At 37.5% G+C, this 21,686-nt stretch overlaps 1 protein-coding gene across 2 annotated transcripts in view; it reads left to right on the top strand.

Moving 5' to 3' along the window:
• The first annotated feature begins 1,112 nt into the window (after window positions 1–1,112).
• LYPD6 (LY6/PLAUR domain containing 6) overlaps window positions 1,113–21,686 on the top strand; it is a 65,751-nt gene continuing 45,177 nt past the window's right edge. Inside the window, exon 1 of one of the 2 annotated variants that reach the window (XM_054043252.1) lies at window positions 1,113–1,196. The gene's annotated coding sequence lies outside the window, so the exon portion shown is untranslated. Of the gene's footprint in view, window positions 1,197–2,295; window positions 2,362–21,686 lie in introns of those variants that run through there. The other variant, XM_054043251.1, reaches the window with a different exon arrangement.

The following is a 21,686-nucleotide window of genomic DNA, read 5'->3' as shown; positions in this document are numbered from 1 at the left end:
TATCTCAGCTAAAATATTTCACATATGTAAAAAAGGCAAATTATATAAAAAACATAGGATGTGAAGTCTCTTTCAACTGCTTTGTTAAAAGTGTTAGTGAAACACTGGAACAAGAAGGAATTAGGATTACCTTTGGTACAAACCCACCTAAGGGACCTCTAAATATGAGGACTCGGGAGAAAGTTAGTCTTAATTGTCTTATTTAACTCCCTCATTAAAAAGCTGCCCCTTTCCTGACATGGCATAGTTATCCCTTCTTTATATGGCTCAACTGTTGTTTTTCTTTTCTCTAACTTACCTTTGTACATGTTATTATTATTATTATTATTATTTGATCTGGTATAATTTCCCTTTAGTTTTTTTTTTTTTGGGGAGTTAGAATAGTTGTAAAAGATAATTTAGAATAACATCGGTGATGGCGGTGGTGAGTAATAATTCTTTTAAGAGAGGTACCATCCCAACAGGATTTAAACCACAATATTTCTGAAAAACTGTCAGACTCTAGCCACCAGACTACAACGTATTTGATTAGCACCAGGAGGATTGAAATGGGTCCCAGAAGACTTCCACTATAATAAATGTTTCCTGGAAGGGCTATAAAGTTAACGGGGAAATATGTGTTCTTTAGTTCATACCAAGATCACAGGAAACCCAGCTTTAATTGAGAGGGGGAAGTGAGAAGAAAAGGGAAAGGGTGAACAAGATTTTCTCCCCCTCCCCCCATTTTGGCTCCATAATTCTGCAAATGTTCTCGGTGTCGGTGGTTTCATTTCAGAGAAATCCCCGGTCAGTCTTTCCCCGGCTTGCAATGTTCAATAGCTTCCCTTGGCAAGGAAAACCCTTCCCCTTTCTCTACTACTCTACTGTAACTTGCATTGTACTCCGCATATGACCGGTTATCTAGGTCCGCAGCCGGGAGACCTTTGTGTGGGTCATTGTGGTTCAGTTGTCAGACCAGTAGCCCAGGCTCCCCCCTCCCCCGAGGTGCAGAATGGCCAGCCATGGCCAGCAGCGCTCTTCGCTCATTGCGGTAGGGGGCAGACCGTGCAGTGCGTGTGCACACGGCGCTGCTGGTTCCCTCTGAATGTAGCCCGGGTCCTCGCTCCAAGGCTCCGGCTGTTAACACCGGAGTGCTCTGGGAGCGAGCCGGGCTCTGTCAAGCTACCGCTGCCCTGGGCTCGCCTCACTGCTCTCAGGTAAGGGCGAAGCTGGGGTGAAGACACCAGGGGGAGCGGGGTGAAGCTGGCAGGGGCAATGGAGCGGGCGTGAGAAGACAGCGCAGAAGCTGAAACAGGAGGTGTGAGAGGAGACAAGGGGTGAAAAAACCTCCGGTGCCGTAAGCACGGTGGGGCAGCGGGTGGAAGGGGGCGCAGCTGGGCGTGTGGGGCAGGTGGGGAACGGGGGCAGTGGTCCCAGGGGATCAGAGAGAAATGTGGTTCCTGGGGGCATCGGGGCACAGCTGGGAGGACGGGGGGAGTCTGCCAACTTGTCACGGTGAGTTTGCTTGGCGGGGGCAGGCTGAGGGCCCTGGGTACTTGTTCCAGGCTGGGGTGGGAAGGATCTGGTTCAGGGCACTTGACAGGTTTTTGGGAGCGAGGGGCTTGATGACACTTTTTGTTGCCCTGGTTGGGCGTCGGAGGGTTTTTGGCAGCTTGAGGGGAAAGTTCAGAGCTCCTCTCTCCTGGGATGTGAGAGCGCTTGGGCAGCTGGGGTCGCTTGTCACTGGGGTAGGGAGGTTCTGGGAAGGTTTTTTTCAGCTGCGAATTGGGGTTGCCTCCTGTTGCGGGGCCTGGGAGGGTTTTGGTACTCAGTGTTCAGGGATGATTGTCAGAGGGGCGGGAGGACAGAGTGTTGCTGGTTGGATTTTCCTTGTCTGTATGAGAAGGAAAAACTCAGGACCCACCAGGCTCGCGGAAAGTGGGTTCCCCAAACGACTAGGGGCCGTTTGAGGGGAATCGCAGTTCCAAGAGCGGTCCTACCCCAGGAACACAGCCAGCTCCTGGAGCTGAGCTGGAGAGCCTTGGCAACAGGTAGGTCCCTCCAAAACGACTGATTCCCCGCAGGACTCTCTCTCCGAGCCCCTCTGTTCGCATAGGCAAATGACAAGCTGCTAGGATGGCCGAGCGACTCTATTTCACAGCTGATCAGGCAGCCACGCTAATTGACTAGCCAATTAAAAAGCACACTTGCAACCTAGCCTGGTCCCCGGCCTTCTGATTGGCTGAAGGTGCTGAGAGGCGGGGGCCCTGGCAGGCCGAGCGTTCCATAGCCGGACTGTTGCATTGCGCAGTCTGTGTAGCTGCGTGGTGCATTCGTGGGATGGGGCGGCTGGCTGGAGGGTAGAGTTGGTGCATTGCTCTGGTGAGTAAAGCTTCTTCCCAGTATTTAACCGAGCACAAAGGAAAGGAAGTTCAAGTGGAGAGGATGGTGCACATGCAGTCTGAGGGCCCTGGGGACATGCTGCCTCCCAGATAGTTTCCAAAGCAGCAACAAATAAAATGCTTGGGTAATTTATTATCACTTTCAAGTTCATCTCAGGAGCTGTATTTTCCCTCGTGTCTGCTTTTCACACCACGCGTCAGTAGTGTCATTGTCGTTTAATAGTCCAAGGGGTTGGGAAGCGTAACGGCTTGGAAATATAAAATTTTTCTCCTCTCGGGAACTTTAGTGATTCTTATAATTGGTAAAATACAAATTAGTTTAGTTTATGAACTTCAGAGCCAAAAAAAAAAAAAAAAAAAAAAGTTAATTCCGGCCGAGTAGGGATTTCGCTGCAACGATGTCAGCTTTTTTTAAGGGGGGTGCGGGGGGAGTTGGTATTTTTGCTACTAACAGAAAACATACTGCAGCCAAATGTGTTGGTACTAGTCAACCACAGAAACTACGCTTAAATGTCAATTTACAAAGACCAGAGTAAAAATCCTTCCTAGCTTTAATTCATGTTGGTGTGCAAATTGAACAAAACCAAGTGAAACCATCGGAATTGATTATCACTTTGTGCGTTGTAAATAGATATTATAGTGAACATTTGGTAGAGAAAGCGATATGGGAAAATAGTTTCAATTGGAACCTGTTTTCACATAAGCTTTCCAGAGAGTTGACTGTCTTTTGGACTCAAATTGTTCATATTAGTCTCTGATCAAAGATGGTTCGTTTGTTTATTTATTTAAATTTGAATAAAGCTTTTCAGCCCTTGAATTCCTTAATCCCCTCCCTCCCCCCGGAAATGAAAACATACACATATATAGATAGATATGAAATAACTGGCAAAAAGTTTAGGTTATATAAAATCCACATATTTCTCCACCTTCTTAAAAAAATAACCATCACCTTTTTTTTCTATACAGCCAACTCAAAAATAGCTAAACTTTAAAATTTTGAATGTAATTGATCCTCAGTGAAGAGTATCTCCACAACATATTTGAAAAAAATGGGTTGGCTATTGATAAAGTCTGAATGATTGAAAACTAACTATTGCACATATGTAATGTAACGTTTCACTTAGTCTGAAGGTGAAATCCTGGCTCTGTTGATGTTTATAACAGTTTTACCATTGACTTCAGTAGAATCAGGATTTCTCCCTCATGAGTGTTTACACTTCAGAAGAGAGGCAATGTGTGTGTGTTCTTTCAGAAATCTGCATTTGTCAATATATGTCATAGAGATATAAACTTATGCTCCTTTAAAGGCTTGAGAATTAGGTGCCTAGGTGTTTTTGAAAATCCCTCTGTGTGCCTATTTGCAGCTTTAGGCTCCCCAAAGTCTACATATCTGTCCCTTTGAGAGCCTGTGTTACCTTAAGGTAGCAAAGAGGCATCTTTTCTTCTTTCTAAAAAATAAACACATGGAAATTAAATGCAGAAAACTTTATTAATCCAACATTATGATTGCACAGTTAAAAAATTGGAAACGAGTACACTAAAGGAACCTTAATTGTTTGTTTCCTGACTTTCCCTAATATATTAATTGTACATTGCATTAATTAGAGAAGTTATTCGAATGTTTGAATGTTTATGTAAATACAATTTTTAAAAATCTCCATTATATTTATTTAGTACTATGTAATTAAACAGTTTTCTCACTGAAATAATAATTTACTCCATATCCCTGTTACACTAGAAATATGTAATTATATATCTTTTGAAATAAATTTAAATTATTGTATAGTATTAATGAATTCTTGTAGAATTTGTGTCAAGACCTATTTAGAAATGTCTTAGAAGGTAATTAGTCTGATGGGGCCCTATTCAATAAAGAATACTATGATTTTGGAAACTTGTATTAGGTTATGGAATCCCTTCAAAGTATGGTGATGTGGGTGAATTCTTGCAGCCTTGTTGGTAGTGTTTACTTTATGGGCTGAAGCTCACACATTCAATAATGGTCCCTCTGCTCTATTATGATCTGTACAGTTATTGTGGATACAGTTGAGTGCATATATTACAATGTTTTTTTGGTTTTAATGGTGTGTTGTGCCAAGACTTATTTAGCAACTCATTCATCCAATACATTAGATAGACTATGAATCAGATTCTTGCAGGTGCATACTTGTGAAGCGGTGAAAGATCTCTAAAAATATTCGCAATGTTTTCCATTTGATTTAATGAACATTAACTTATTTATAAAACAAGACATCGTATACACCTGATTTTGCTTCCATTTAAATTAATGGCAGTTTTGCCACTGCCTTTAAAAAGAGCAAGAATTAACTCTTAGTGATTTGGGACCTGATGTACAAAATTAAACATATTCAATTATGCTCAAAAAATGCATGACTAATTTGTTCATGCATTTACTGCAATTAAGTGTGCAGATTCAACTGACCATTTATTACTGAATTCACATACACAATTACATTGTGCATGCATATTAGGCAGGTAACTGCGCATGTAATTGTGTGTCTAAGTATGAAAATCAAGTCCTTTACATTTTATTTTAAAAAATAGCAAAAGGAATTAGTCTGCTATCAGGATTTATGGCCTTCAAACTCTCCTATTGAAATGGAGGCCTTTCTGCAAAACAGTGCTGCTGAAAAAATATTCTGAATCTATATTTTTGATTGATGGCTTTTTTTACTTAAAAATATCCAAATGATTTTTAATGCTTGAATATGTATAAAATTAAATTCCTTTCTGAGAAGAGATTTTGTATTCTAAACTGCAGACAGTTTAAATTATATTTTTACTGCTAAATTATACTTTCTCTGAAGCAAAGATAGTTTAGAACAGAAAATTTACAGTCTCAATTATAATGTAAATATTGCTATTATAATGAATGACAGAACAAAATAAATTAAACAGCTTGCCTTTATAATTAATTAACAAAATACTCTAATGCATTAATTTTACTTCTTTTCATGTTTTTTCTAGATAGCAAATGGTTAATAAAGTATATTGACAATTCTGCAACCCTTACACATGCAAATAGTCTGTCAATGGGACTACTTGTAAGAATATCAGTTTTCAGGAATAGGACCTATATACCAACATCACTACATATATGTTTGTTAATGTCACAATATCTTAGGCCCCAGTCTTGCAAAGAGATTATGTGAGCAAATTTTTATGCACACATGGATCTCTTTGCATGATCAAGGTCTTAGTTTGATTTTTATTCTCTATAGAGCAAACATGCCCAGTGGGCAGGGTTGGTTCCAATATATATATGTATACTTAGAAAAATCATGATCATACAACTCCATATCACTGTCTCCTGTTGAAATTAATGGCAGATTTTGATATGAACATCATGAAGGTAGAGTGGGAGGGATAGCTCAGTGGTTTGAGCATTGACCTGTTAAACCCAGGGTTGTGAGTTCAGTCCTTGAGGGGGTCACTTAGGAATCTGGGGCAAAATCAGTATTTGGTCCTGCTAGTGAAGGCAGGGGGCTGGACTCAATGACCTTTCAAGGTCCCTTCCAGTTCTATGGGATAGGTATATCTGCATATATTATTGTATTAGGGTCTCATAAGTTATTACTGCAGTTTCTTCACAACTCTATTTCATTTTTAAATTTTCAATTTTATTGCTGTAGAAATTACATTTGGCACCTAGATCCTACTGCTTGGATTGCATTAGAAATAAATATGGATGGGCACATATATATAATAAGGCCTGCTTCACCATTATGTTACTCCAGTTTTATATCCGTGTAACTCCACTGATTTGAAGCCTCTAAAATACATTGATTTTTCGTCATTTCTAGTATAGAAATTTAATGTTATTTATCCTTGTCCAAGACCTACAAAGCATGTTTAAGATAGAACAACTGAAATATTCATGCAGATATTCCTGCCTATCAATCAGTACACAGCACTCATTAACATTTTAAAAAACACAGGGGAGTGAGCTGATTAGAAATCACTTGTCCATCGCTTCTCAGCTCTGAGCTAAGATGTGAAAAAAAATTATCTAAGTTATTTCTTGTCAGTAGTGTTTGTAAGTTATGTGTAAATCCATGAAATATATTGTTAACAAGTACCTAATAATCTGACACTGCTACTGTAGATTGAAAGAAGTATTGCACAAGTGTGTTTCTTATGTCTGTGGGTTAATATTTATTTATTAATAAATAGAGGGACAGCATATCTTATTATGTCTCAGATAAAATGGAGTATTCAAACGTCCTGAAACGATTTCTACACAGACTTGTCATCCAATCAAACCCTAAGTGGGGTTTTATGAGGCAGAAATCAGGGCAGAATTTGGCCCCTTGATTTCTGTTGGTTTTTTTTTTTTTAACCTATATTTACACAGACTGCATAAGGGGAGCTCTCCCCTTTTGTTCTGTTAAAGTAGAGGACATGTTCTTATATGAAATGTGTGAAACTTTAGTTATCAATTAAGCTGATCAATCAGTATTATTAACTAATGTTCACATAATGGCTCTTGACTCTGATATTCTGCTCCTTATATGTGTGCAGCATTCTACGTTGATCTCAAAAAACATTCCATGCAGTCAGGGAGAGTAGAAGGTTGGAGCTGAAATCTGCCACCTCGATCTGAGAGCAGAATTTTGCCATAAAAATAGATATCTTTCCATTTTATTTGCAGGCAATAGTACAAGTGAGTTGGAATGGGCAAGAAAGAAAATCTGTACTGAGCCTAACTTTGTTTAATTTTCTTCAAGTTCAGAAGCATCATCAACAACAAATTGAAAACTGGTTTGATCAAACAGTGAATTAAGAATAAGTTTAATGCACGAAAAATAATCACCACACTTTCACAGTAATAGAATGGGATTATATTTTACAAAGGCTGTACGGGGGCAGAACCACCAGTGAACTGACCCCTGGCTCTTGTTCGTCGGCTTTGAATCGTAGTTACCACTAACACATTGTATTTGGTTAGTGCAACGCACCATATATAAGTAACAAAAATTCCTTAAACATGATACTATCAGGTTCTTTTACTCATATGAATAAAGTGATATGAGAGCAGGATCTGGCCCTCAGTGAACTGCTTCGAGAAGATCCAAAGAATGAATTACCATACCTTATATTTTGGTACTGTATTACTCATTAAGATATAATGCATTTTTAGGATACTTTAAGATATATTTAATTAACATGAAATCCACCTCCTCATTGACCAACACTTTGGTGAATCTTAGGGGTGGTTGACATCGGTCAAGACTATTATTTTATACAGCGGCCATCTGTAATAGTGACAGATTGCTTCCCATTATGAAAACATGTTTACAAAGTGGAAAGCCAAGAAGACAGCGCATAGGCTGTATGAGTAATTTATAAATCACTATATTGTGGATAGATTTCCATGTTAGACAATATTGTCCTATACTGTAATCAAAGTAGAGTAACAGCACTATAGCATATTAACACAAAGTATTTCGTACTTGTTTTGTTGGTGTTTTTGTCTCCATCGTTCATCACTTTTCTTTTAGTTTGAATGACCTTTTCCTATATGACTTGTTGGAGAACTCACGTTTTCATATTAATACTACTTACTGATTTTTCCTTTTTGAGTAGTAGTAGGGCTCATATGAACTCTTCCTCAGAATTTTCTCTATCTCATTTACTATGATCTATCTATGGAATGTTTGGTGTGCTTCTCAAATGGATAGAAAGAACTTGATTCTTAACATTAAATACACCCTATTTTATTCATAGGAGGTGTTATTTTTAGATGTCCCAGGTAAGTAACCTTATTAATTTTATTCGTGTTTACTTTGTTGTATCTAATACATTTTTTCATATTACTAACATGGAAGTGCTGAAGTTTGCATCCGAAGAAGTGAGGTTTTTACTCACGAAAGCTTATGCCCAAATAAATCTGTTAGTCTTTAAGGTGCCACCAGACTCTTTGTTGTTTTTGTAGATACAGACTAACACGGCTACCCCCTGATACTTGACATCTGTATGCAGCAGATATACAAATAAGTAAATGGTGTTATTTCATAATGGACCACATAGCCCTACGAGTCTTTTAAATACTTTGCCGTGTCTACATGCTGGAGGAACATACGGTGAACTGTTTTTTTGTTCAGTGGTTGTTCAGTGCTTAGCACAATGGGGTACAGGTCCATGACTAGGGCTCCTAGGTGCTACAGTTATACAGATAATAACTAATAATAACAATAGCCCTCTCTCGTACTGAAGTCACCATTTCCCATTGAAGAACTTTGCAGTAAGCAAAGGTTCCTTATAACTGGTGTTGCAATTTATGCTTTGAAGCTATAGAAGATTAACATCCTGCTTCACTATGAGTATCTGAATTCACTGAAATAGCATTTTTTGGTATTAATATTTATTTCTATTACAATACAGCTCAGATGCCTCAGTCAGCTTCCTCACTTGAAGAGTTTACAGTCTGCTGAATTGTAACACTCGGAATATTAAGCAGTAGCCTTGAATTGATCTAAGCTATGGATATAAACTTTGTAGCTTTCTGCTCCATCAGCAGCATTTCAAAATAAACAAAAGTCAACTCCCATTAAATTAAATGATCCCATTAAATTAAATGGGAGTTTGCACTGAAGTAATTGGGAGGGATATAGGTCAATTATAAATAAATGTCATATTTTCACTTTTTCCCTCTTTCATATGCATCCAAAAACCATTCTGCATTATATTTTAATTCCAGGGATCATATTCTGCCCTCTCCTATACCCTCCTCAACCTACGTCTTGAATAGAGTTAGATGAAGTGCAAGTCTTGTCAGAATTTGGTGACAGGCATTTAATTAGTCTGTCTACTACTACTCTTTTTTTATTATTCGTATGCTAGCTAACAGTAGTACAAAGGAAAAATGTCATAAAGAACAGTTGTACTGCATGCATTTCACCGATTGGCTGCCATGGACATTAAATGGCGCCCTCCTATTCTGAATGTATTAGATTGGGAAAATGCTGGCAGCATAAAGGGTAAGTATTTCCAAAGCAGACATTTTATAAAATGACATGGGTTTTGTTCTGACAATGGCATTTCTGAACTAAGACATGTAATTAATCACTGTGCAAAAGAAGAGAACTGATTAACAAATGGAAAGTTTCAAATCTGGAAACCTTCTCTACTGCACTGATGTGAAAAGTAAGATTCTTGAAATTTAAGGGTCATGTAAACTCTGAATTTTCCTGGGTTTTTGCATTCAAAGAAGAGCAAGGCTGGATTCCCATGATCTTTCCTACTTTATTGTTTACTAGGTTTGGTTATTGGTGCTTGCAGTACTGTAAGGACAGTTTAAAATTTTCCCTTTTCTAATTAAACTAAACTTGCACGCTCCAGTCTTGTTGTTTAGCCTATGAATTGGAATTTGTAAAATAAGCCCCTTGATCATGTTAAAATATTTATGATGTTTTTTTCTTGGATACTACCATATTAATAACTTTTAAATGCTTGTTCTCTTCCAGCATTACAGATTCCTCATTTACTGCTTTAAAGCGGTTCATTGGAAATTGTTGCACTAACACACAACGATTTGAATGTCTTATTTTCCAATAATAAATAGTTCATACTGTAATTTTGGCTCAAACTCTGTGTGGTTTGTATCTTGCACAGTGGAGGATAAGTTGAAGTCTGTGAGGCTCAGGGCAGTTGAAGGGGTCAGTAAATACAGATCCAGTTACAACGTTAGGGCCTTTATTTGGAAAATAGTACATCTTTGAACTTGGCTTCTGGAACTTTGGATAAAGGCATCCATAAAGCTTCCAGTCACCTGAAAATGAGCTTGTGTGGGGGAAAAAAATGAAATACTTTTTGTATAAATCCAAGTTTTGACAGTTTGAATTGAAAATTTGTGAATACTGAGTAGTTCTAAATCATCCAATTAAGTTTTTTTCTCAATTAAATATCAGTTTTACTGCCTGAATTAAAAGAATTAATTTCAATTTAAACCGAGTTATTGGAAATATTACAAGTGGAATTGCACCCTTATACTATTTTATTGTAGATCAGATATTTGTGTTTTCTTTGTTTTGGCAAATTTTAAATATAAGAATGTGTACAATTTGCATCCTAAAATAGCACTCACATGAACAGAGGTGACAGCTTGGGTCTTTAAAACTTTTGAAATCTTTGTACTTTTAATTTTACAGTATGTCAGCACTTTTGGTAGACCTTCTGGCTCCATTGAAGTTAATGCCAAAACTCCTAATGACTTCAGTGGATCTGGGATTTCACCCTATAATCCCAAACAATTTGGACCTTTACATGTGGTGTGGTGCTTTGGAGTGTCTCTAAGTGTAGCAAACAGAAACAAATACACACTCTTGTGGCCAATTTGTGATACAACATAATTATATATTTTACACATGGGGCAATTATGAATGAAACAATGTAACTATTTGACACACTTGCTGATTTGAAAAGGATATCATTCGCTAATATGTGGTGGGCTATCAGTTTGTTTTACTACATGAGAGTGATTTATTTAGACTGGATTTGTTATTGATAACTGTCTTGTATGAGATGGTATTATAAAATTTGCTTAAATGCTTAGAGCTTCTGATAGTTCTATAAATCTAAATAAACAAGTAAAAATAAAATAATTGTATGTTTCTGTTTTTCTTGAACAGTACAAATGAGGAGGGGAAGATGATTTTGACATAAGAATGAATGGAATTTCAGGTCTAGCTATTACTAAAATCCACACTATGTTTGGTTATATATTAAAATTTAAAACTGATACGTGGTGACTGTTTAAATATATGTGTTGTCAAAAGAGATGTTTAACAGACTTCATAATCTGTGGCGGTTCCATAAGGCAGCAAAAATATGTTTTATATTACCTGTTTTGATCATTTCTTAATTTTATGGTGAGTTCTGAAGTAGTTATAATATGAGGGGAAAATTTCAAAAACATTAATAAATGTTTGTGGTCTTAAATATTTAGTAAAGAGAAGATATTTTCCTTAGATGTCTTTTGTTAACATAGCCTTCAAAATTAAACAATGGCCGGTGAACCAAAGAATTAATATAAAAAGTAGCTGACCTGTTTAAAGTCTTTATTTATCGTCAGCTCGTATGACTCATTTAATAGAAATATCGCTATTTGTTTTTATTATTTATTTAGCACAACAAGTGTTCATAGTGTTTTCCAGACAACTAAAAGACTTGGGCCAAATTCAGTGCTGGGGTAAGCTGGTGCCAGTCTATTGAATTTAGAGTGGCATAATAAGCTTACACCACTGGTGAATTTGGCTATGCTCATCATCCCAAGGAGTTTACAGTTATCAGTGGGAATATTCATGGTTGTAAACAAGATATTATGTGTTTGCAGGACTAGTGGTCTAAAAGTTAAATCAAGGGCACAACAGAATTGACATTGGACAATGTTGGGTGAGGAGAAGCAGAGCGGGACAGCAGAGTGCTATGGAGAGCTTAGTTTTCCAGTGCAGGCTAGATTGTAAATGTTATTTAAATCCCATATTTCATGCTGGTTACTTTTGAATTGCTTTATATATAAACTAAATAACATTATTTGGTGGATAATCATTGCAATGCTTCACAGGAAAAGTACACAAGGGATTTGAATGGGAAAAGGGTGGATGTTTTGAAAAAGAGAAAACTACAGTGTGTTTTCGAGGAAGGTTATGTTTTCGTGTCAGCGTCATTTTAATTATATTGGGCTCTGTTCAACGATAAGTAAGATTTTGGGGTTTTTTTTCTTCCATTCTTTTTTCAGTTGACTGGCCTTTACCGCTTTTAAAAGACTTTAAAAGTAACTTTGTCAACATTAGAAAAGCTGCAATGTAATTATGGCAGCTTACCTTGCCGTTAAAATCTTTTAAATTAAATGTTTAGCCTGCCTATGCCAAACTTCTTAATCCTGTCAAATATACTGTAGTGCATATTTGTTTATACTGTTTTTAAGATGCCAGGTTTAGATTTTCTTACTCCTGACTGGGTCTTTCCCTAAAAATAAGAGGTCTGAAATGTAATCCTTAGCCTGCTAATGTCTATTGTATAATGGCCATCAGTAATTATAGATGTTGAACTTCTTCTCGGGGCTGGTCTACACTATGGTGCTACATTGGCACAGCTGCACCACTGTAGCACTTCTGGTGAAGACGCGCTATGCTGATGGGAGAGCGTCTCTCACCGACATAGCGCAGTGTGAACACTGCTTTAAGTTGATGTAACTTGCGTTGTTCAGAGGGGTGGCTTTTTCACACTCCAAGCGACTTAAGTTACATCGACTTAAGCGGTAGTGCAGACGTGATTGCACAGGAATCTCAGTTTTTATATACGATCGTTGTGAAGAAAAGTTTTGAAGAAAAGCTTGAAAAGTCCATCATAAAGGACAAAATCCTGAAGGAAAATAAAAAGTATCCAAAATTTTGTACTGTTTAAAACCTCGTGATTTTGTGGGGCCTGACTTATGGGTTCTGAATGCATGTGGCTTGCAGTACTGCTGGTCTTTTCAATGTGGATATTTTTGTTTACTTGCTCTTTGTTGTGAGGTTTTATTTGGTGAAGTTTATTATTTATCACGGAGCCCTTTGTTAGCATGTACCTTATATAGAAAAATACAGTGAAGCCTATTTCAAAGACCACCTGTCTTGAGACCACCCCAAGTATACTGCAGCATTTTACCAAGCTAACTTAACTATTAAGTGACCATATTTCCGATGTCACCAGAGACAACCCAGAATTGGTCATAGATATAGAAGTATCCTATTTAGTAGATGGGGGAAGTCAATTATTTTTGTCCAGGTCCAGACTCCAGAGAAACATTTTTCAAACCACAATAGCAATAATTATAGTAATAAGTAAATAAAAAGATTTCATGGTCTGGAGTTGACCCGCGGTCTGCCTGTTGACTACCCCTGTAGTAGACCATCTGAAACTCTTTGGACGTGGGTGTCCATAAAACTCACGCTGTATGTGCATTCAATTTGTGCCTGGGGACTCTGCAGTTTGTATAGCTCTGTGCATTGCTTTACAGCTTTTATGCTGAAAAACCAGGCAACAGTTAAACACAATGTGTCCATTTAGATAGTTTTTCATTAGTCTGAGACTGATTTGAGTCTAAATATGACAATACAAATCTTGAACTTCCTGAGGAACAACAAGAGACCCAATATATTTTCTATTTTTATTCCATACAGCTATATGTTACAGGCCACAGTCTGTCCTTGTTCCAATGGGAATTTTATTCAATGACCAAGAAGCCAATATGGCTCAGTAATAACTTAGGTTCAGATTCTGATACTTTTACTTACTATGAGTAGCATCTTACTCCCATTTACTTCAGGGGAATTATTCATCACTATTTTTATTTTATCGAGCTGGCTGGAAAATGCAAAATTTTGTGAGGAAAAAGTCCTTTCAAAAATTTTTGACCAGAAAAACTTTTTTTTTTTCCCCCCTCTGAAAAAAGGGTGAACAGTTGGAAAATATACTTTACGTTTCCTGGTTGTAAAACAGTAAATAAGTGTGAAAAGTGTTCTTCTGCCCTTTCAGACACTTCTTTTCCACTGGGGCTGAGGGGGGGGGAAGGGAGGACAAAATGGAAAGAATGGAAAATGATTTTTTTGGTCCAAAAACTGAAAAAAAAAAAAAAAGACAGTTTAAGTTGAAATGAAACAAAAATGTCCATCTTATTTTGAAATATCAATTCAAAATGAAATCTTTATTTCAAATTTTCCAATTAGAAAACTGAACATTTTTGTTGAAATCAACATTTTCCCACAGAAAAAATTGATTTAAATGAAACTATATTTTTTTTATGGGAAAGGGTTTTTATTTTTTCTTTTTGGTCAAAATGTTTTGACCAATTCTATTTAATTACTAATTATTATGAAGTACAGTAGTAGTTATTATTATATTAATAATATATTCATGTTGAATATTTCAGTCTATAAAGTTTAACCATATTTTATAAACACACAAAGAGGTCAGATCCTGCGTTCTTCATTTAACCAAGATATTTATTGACTCCCATGGCAGATTTTTGAGAAAGAACTGTAGATTCAGGCCCTAGTTTGCAATGTGAGTGCTGAATAATGATTTTAATATAAAGTTCAGCATTTTAAACTTTCAGTGCCTGTATCAAATCTTGATCCATTTGTATTCATAACTGACATAATTGATATTTGAGCACTTAATTCTTGCCTGCTTAGAATGGTGGAGAGTTTTGGCTTTTGTAGTTCCAAGACATAATTTTCTAAGGTTTATCGCAGACCTCCTGTTTCTAAGTGACAATAAAATCACCACACACATTCTTTTCACTGCTGCTTGCTGTGGTGATCATATTTCCTTGGAGCTGTTTCTTTGAACACTTGTTGATTTATGCTGCCATAAATATGGTTATGGAGGGTGAAAGTGTGATTGGTTTAGCAAAAATAAAACCTTCCAATGTGTTAGTATTTAAACTAGGGACCATGTGGTATGTACAAAAGTCACAGTTCAAAAGTTTCTACTGCTTTGAAAGGTTTTGCCAGTTGGAGAGATACTACCTGTTCATGGAATGGGGAATTTCTGGAACTGGTAAAAAAAAAAAAAAAATAGAAAAGAAAAAAAGCTGCTTTAAGTGCGACCTGTCTGTACACTTTAATATGGTAAAAAGGATAACTATATGGCCATGTGCAATTTAAAAAAAGTGATTAAAAGAACTAAGATTAACAGAATAGATGAATAAAACTGTGAGATTCCATCAGGCTTCCTCTCTGGCATGTTTACATCTGTGGCCATTAAAAGCAAGTCTGTAATGGTATACCTGCCATTCTTCATTACCATGGTGTGCCACTGCGTGATACGGTAATCCAGGCATCATTTTATTTATGGCTTCTGATTTACAGCACTTCTCTAGTACAGCAATATGTAGTTGTCCTGCACTTCAGAAGCTGTGTTTATTGTAAACCATTTGTGACAGGGTCAAGAACCCTCTTTAGACTCCACATTTTTAATGGCGAGGCTGCTGGTGGCTGGGACCACAGCCTATCATGCAGCCCAATATTGTCCCATTGTTTTCTTGTACTGTATTCCCCTGTTGGTCTGTCTGTATCTGTCTGTTGTCTCTTGTCTTACATTTATACTGTAAACTCTTTTGAGCGGGAACTATCTTTTTGTTCTGTATTTGTTCTGCACTTAGCACAATGGGGTCCTGGTCCACTACTGGGACTCCTAGGCTATAGTAGTATAAATAACAGTAATACTAGTGTTATTTTAAGAACAAACAGATAATTTCATTAGTGGTTCAGAATTAGGAAGAGCTTACAGTAAAACTCACAAGGACCTTTGGATAGTATTGGTTAGGTAATTGAGCAGAGGATGGTGCTGGGCTTGTATCATTTGACCTCTGTGATTGAGATCCATGTGGCAGAGTAATGGTGGTGGTGGGGAGGGAGAACAGAAATGGAGTGATCTTACAGTGCTGGAACTGATATGCTTTTTTACTGAAGTGAGTACTTTCTTATTACAACAAGAGAAGGGGAAGTTTAAGAGGTTAACCCTTGAGTGATACCACTTGTGGTGCAAGACAGGATATGTGACTGGGAAGCCTCACCCTTGGTGTTTAGAAGTTTAAATGAAAGAAGAGGTAAGCAACACAAGTTCTTTCCCCCATTCTGAGGAATTTGGTATTGGAGGGCAACAAAAATTATTAGGGGGTTTGGGCAAATGACTTACCAGGAGAGCCTGAGGGAACTGGGCTTATTTAGTTTGCAAAAGAGAAGAGTGAAGGGGGATTCGATAGCAGCCGTCAACTATCTGAAGTGGGATTCCAAAGATCTAGGCTGTTCTCAGTGGTGGCAGATGACAGAACAAGAGCAATGGTCTCAAGCTGCAGTGGGGAAGGTCTAGGTTTGGATATTAGCAAAAACTATTTCACTAGGAGGGTGGTGAAGCACTGGAATGGGTTACCTAGGGAGGTGGTGGAATCTCCATCCTTAGAGGTTTTTAAGGCCCGGCTTGACAAAGCCCTGGCTGGGATGATTTAGTTGGCATTGGTCCTGCTTTGAGCAAGGGGTTGGACTAGACGGCCTCCTGAGGTCTCTTCCAATCCTAATTTTCTATGATTAATTTTTTTTACCATTTCTAATAATGCAATATGTGTGTGAATATATTTTCTAGCTAGTTTTGAAAATGTCTTTTACTGGATTAATTGGAATTGTGTCGACTAAGCAGGAACAGGGCATGATCAGAACTGCAGTGACTGGCAAATGCCCAGAGCTTTGTAAATTAATAAGCTCAAGATGATTACTACAGTTTTTGGTACTTGGTACTTTATGCACCAAATTGCTTTAATTACAGGGGATATAGTGGTATTTGCTATAGTCTTTTATTCAGACACTTTGAAGCATGTGAATATAAGGCTTTAAGAGCTGTACCTGGCAGTCAAAAGAAACCTTAATTATCAAGAGTCCAAGGGCAGGACCCAATCCAGTCACCAACTTCAATGAATGGGAATTTTACAATTGATTTAAATGACAGCTGGATCAGTACTATAATTTTTCTATTAATAATGTGCTTCTACCATTGTGAAAATCCTAATTCTGGTGCTGAATATAGCTTGGCTTGTATTTAGCAAGTTTTCATCTATGATATGTTTTGATCTGCTAAGTTATTAGAAGAAGTTCTGTATTCATGTGAAAACATTTTAGACTTACCTGTCCTTTTATCTTTAATGAAAAATAAGCATCTATCTAGGGTAGGCGTGGCAGATTGTACAAACATATTTGTACATGTATGTAATGTAGGGTAGATATTTAGAATAATAGTACCATACAAGTGGTCAGAAATAGCATCACTCTGTGTGTCCCAGCGAATCTTGTCAAATCACAAAATCTTAATGCTTTTCAAAGACACTTTTACCCTCCAAGAAAAAGATACATTTTACTCCAAAATTATTTGTAAAGTGATCAAAATAACATGAGCATTTTAAAAAAGTTGATGCTCAAAAATTGTTATTAATAGAGCCCTGCTTAGATTCAAAAGTTATATCTGCATCTGATCTGTAATCTGCAAAAATGGTCTGCAGATATAAGCAGATATCCACAGATTTGCAGGGCTCTACTTATTAACTTCCCGTGGTTTCCCACATTCTGAAAGAACTCCATTAGCTCCATATTCATTCCATTTGGTGGTTCTTGTTTTTAGTACCCTCCATGGACTGTCTCCAACCTACCACATGGATCCTTCTTTTACTCAAGCTCTCCTCCCTTCCCTGCTCCCTCTGCTCATCTATCACTAGCTTCCACACAGTTTTGCCACATTTGGTAAGAGCATTCATCTCTATGGCTCCTTCCATCTGGACCAGTCTGTCTGTAGCTCTATACCTTATTGACATCCCATTAAATTTTCAGGTAATTATTGAAACCATATCTTGTCATCCTTTTAATTTCTCTCCTTTCTTTTGATTGTCTCTTTGTAACTGTCTTTAGCATTATAAAACATTTTGGGACACAGCTTGTCTGAAAGATGCTATACAAAATGAAGCTGCATCTTATTATTATTGTAATATAATGACATTTTGCCTGGGGAGGGGCAGGGTAAGGAGTAAGAATACCGTTACAGCAATTCTGATTACAGAAACCTTCTTGCTTCTTTTGACACACAAAAATCTGTTGAGGGTATTTCAGAAAAATAAGGATAAATAATACCGAGCTCAGAGATGGCGCTTTTCATCAGTAGAGCTCAAATGTCTTTACAAAGAAGGTCAGTATCATCACCCTTGTTTTACAGATGGGGAAACTGAGGCACAGCGGTGAAATGACTTGCCCAAGGTTACCAGGGCCAGTGGTAGAAACTGGAATAGGAGCCGGATCTCGTGAGTCCCAAGTCCAAGCTATCCACCAGGTCACACTGTCTCCCAACTACAATATGATTTGTTTCTGCTAAGATCAAGCATACTATTTAGATAGGTCTCAGTCCAGCTAAGAACTTAATCATATGCTTAACTTTAACACTTGTACATTGTCCCACTGTGGTTAAGCATATGCTTAAATGTTTGTTGGATCAGGGAATTATTGTGTCACTCCTTTGTCAGGAAGAAGGTTGGTCTCTTGGGTAAGGCCCAGAGCTGGGAGCCAGGAAATCTGAGACTTATTCCCACCCGTGAATTACAGTTGTTGGTTTTTTGTGTGTGTGTGGCCTGTAGCGAGTTCAGCATTGCTATCTGTATATTGTCATTTGACAAGGGAATTTGAGAGTACTTTGCATATCACAGGGTTGAGCCCTGGAGCTCTGAGAACGTCAGGGCATACTGGTAGTGGGGTTAGACAATAACCTAAATGATTTCTCCTCATATAAAAAGGGTAACACTTACATTCTGCTAGCTTTTGTTTTCATTGGGGTTGCAGTTTATAATATGTCTTCAAAGACTACATAATGTGCACTGAATTTGGAAAATGATCCATTAGGCAAAAAACCTGTAAAACAAATTCCAGTGGGTGGAATCTCATTATTCCGAGGTCTTTCTGTGTCTGTCTTTATCCAGTATAATATTGTAATGATATGCAGTGTCCTGCATTAGATTTGTGTGCTGTGCAAGTACAGTCTGAAAGTTACTAATATGATAAGATAGTAATTTTGTCTTGAATTAGACACTTGTAAATTTCTATTGACCTTGAGGGCCTGCTTTTAAATAAACTGCTCTTTTGTTTCCAGTTTAGAGCAGGAAGCTCATTATGCCTTCATTTAATATTACAGCTCAAACTGGCAGAGTATCAGAATTTTAACTTCAGTTGATATGACATCATCTATCTGGCATAGCAACATGACTTGAGGCTTTATAGAAACCAAACCTTCCAAATAATTCATTTAAAATTAAATATAAGTATCTGTTTAATTGTAGGGAATATTAACATTTATTTAAAATTATTAGTATTGGATCATGAGTCTTAATACAAAATGGTTAATAGGTCACATTTTTCCTTTGGTCTTTTCCATCTGTAGATCAAGGGTAAAATTTTCAAATGTGTCTAAGTGACTTAGGAGCCTAAGGCTTTGTCTATATTGAAAAGCTTTGCCAGTTTAACCAGAGGGCAATGCTCTGTCATGGATCATGAGACTTATTACAATATCTAAATCTGAAGTTTAGACATTTCCCTGGAGAGTGTTTGTGTTTGTTTGTTTTGGGGGTTTTAAAATAAATGGCAGGGTGAGAGGCAGGAAAATGTTCCACTGGTAGGTCAGAAAACGAACAGACTTAGCCTGAGTTACAGCTGCAGCTCTTCTCTTATGAAGTTGCTCCTTTTTGTTCCAAGAACATAAAGAAGTGGGGTTAGAGACCCCTGATAGAGATTTCTCAAATGAAGCCTTTTCTTGAATGGTAATGGGAATGTAAAGTTTTGATTTTTATAGCAGGTTAATCTAGACAGAAACCCGCAGTTCAGAGGAGGTCAGACTTGTACCGCTTCTTTGATTCATGCCTTTTATTACCTGAAGAAAATAAAGGAAAGCTCAGATTGGTATACCAGTGGTGCATAGGGGTGTTACATCTTCCTCCGTTTAAGATGATGCATCCAAACCTTGGGCTAGATTCTGCACACTGGGACCTTTCCTGCCCTTTTAATATTCTGTCTAATTTCTCACACATCTGTTTTTATCCTGAGCAACCATTTGTAATTCTTATTCTCTTTTACTTGTTTTCACTTCTTTGAAGCAAAAGACATTAAAGAGAATGTCTGGTAAATGCCTATTCTAGATGAACCAGTTTAGGTGCATGTTTTTTCCATCCTTTTTCTTGTAAACGGCGCAATAGGAGGAAAAGCAGGCATGTGATCGATCACTTAAACAGCTGCACTGAAACTTGCCCTCTAATTAATTCCTGATATTTTTAACACTGTTGCTTAACTTCGTGAGGAGTTCAAAGAGATAAGATTCCTCTCACTTTCAAGCATTGTAACTACATAGTTTAACCTACCACATCTTTGCAGCTATGTTTTTCTTTAGGTTAAATTGAAGGGAACTCCAGATACAGACACGTTGTGTGCACTCTGTGGATGAAATTACTCCTGTGTAGAGGGACTGAACAAGGCCCTAGGCACTTCTTAAGCTGCCCTTAAAGTGTGGTTCTTCTCTGAAAAGTGACTGTGTAAAAAGGCCACCTTTTTACTCAATACATCTTCTCCCTATGGATAGTTTGATTTTTGATTGATTATACTGATTTTTAGTGATTTCCATCCCCCTTCCTGTTAGCACTGCACAGCCAACACAACTTGACAGAATGAGTTAATTCTGTTCAGGCTAATGCATCGTCAACAGAGCAGAATCCTAAAACTAACTTTATAAATGTGACAGTGGAACTCTGATTTTTGTGGGCCGGTCATGCTCCCGTTGAAATCAATAGCAAATCTCTCATGGACTTAAGTGAAAAACAGTGCCAGACCCTAGAGGTCTTTTATGGTACTTTTATGCTCTGTTTATCTTTTCTTCTCAATATAAGGCTGTTTTTTTTTCAATCATTGTTGTTGTATTTTAATTGATTGCGTATCTAGCAAACATGGGACCCAAACCTACAAAGCGTATTCATATGACTTACGCACAAATAGTTCACTAGTAACAGTGGGACTACTTGTGTGAGTACAGCTCACCAACATGAGTCAAGCTTGGGCTCTAGAACATGTAATTATCTTGATGACTGAAGGACATTTTAACTTCCTATGGAAGCCCAATGCAGGTTTTGCTCTTCAGTGGGAGCAGGTTTAAAGGTGAAATCCTGGTTCTATTGAAAAGTCATTGGAAAAACTCTCATAGACTTCAGTGGGTGCAGAATTTCACCGTAGGTCATTATCTAGTATAAAGGCTTGAAACGAGAGCATTTTTGACCGGAGGATAATAAGCTGAAATTTTGAAGTAACTAAGGGCAAGATAGGGTCATAAGAATCAATTCAGGAATTGTATGTAAATTTAGAGGAGTCTAAAGACAAGCTAAGCTCCATAAATATGAATTTACATAAATATTGGAGTAAGAATTCGGTGTGCAAATCTGTTGGACACTAGGTATTCTGAAACTCCATCATCCCTTGTAAGGAGAATCACATTGCGGTGCACTTCATTACTCAATCTCTGTAGGAAGAAAAGCTGCATGCTCTGTAATGGAGGAACACAATTAGGGCCTTTCATGTACTTTATATGTAGCCTGTAAAGCACCAGAATGTAAGGTAGACCAGGAGGAGTGGAATCTTCAAGCAGCATCTTCTCATGGGTCATTCGGGAAGTTTTTTTGTGCTTTTAGAGATAAACAAGATATTATAAACAAGATATGGGACCAAACCCTGCAAA

The sequence above is a fragment of the Malaclemys terrapin genome, chromosome 11 (assembly GCF_027887155.1).
Source record: "Malaclemys terrapin pileata isolate rMalTer1 chromosome 11, rMalTer1.hap1, whole genome shotgun sequence".
In the NCBI taxonomy this organism is placed as follows: Eukaryota; Metazoa; Chordata; order Testudines; family Emydidae; genus Malaclemys; species Malaclemys terrapin.
This window is presented reverse-complemented; position numbering and strand designations above follow the sequence as displayed.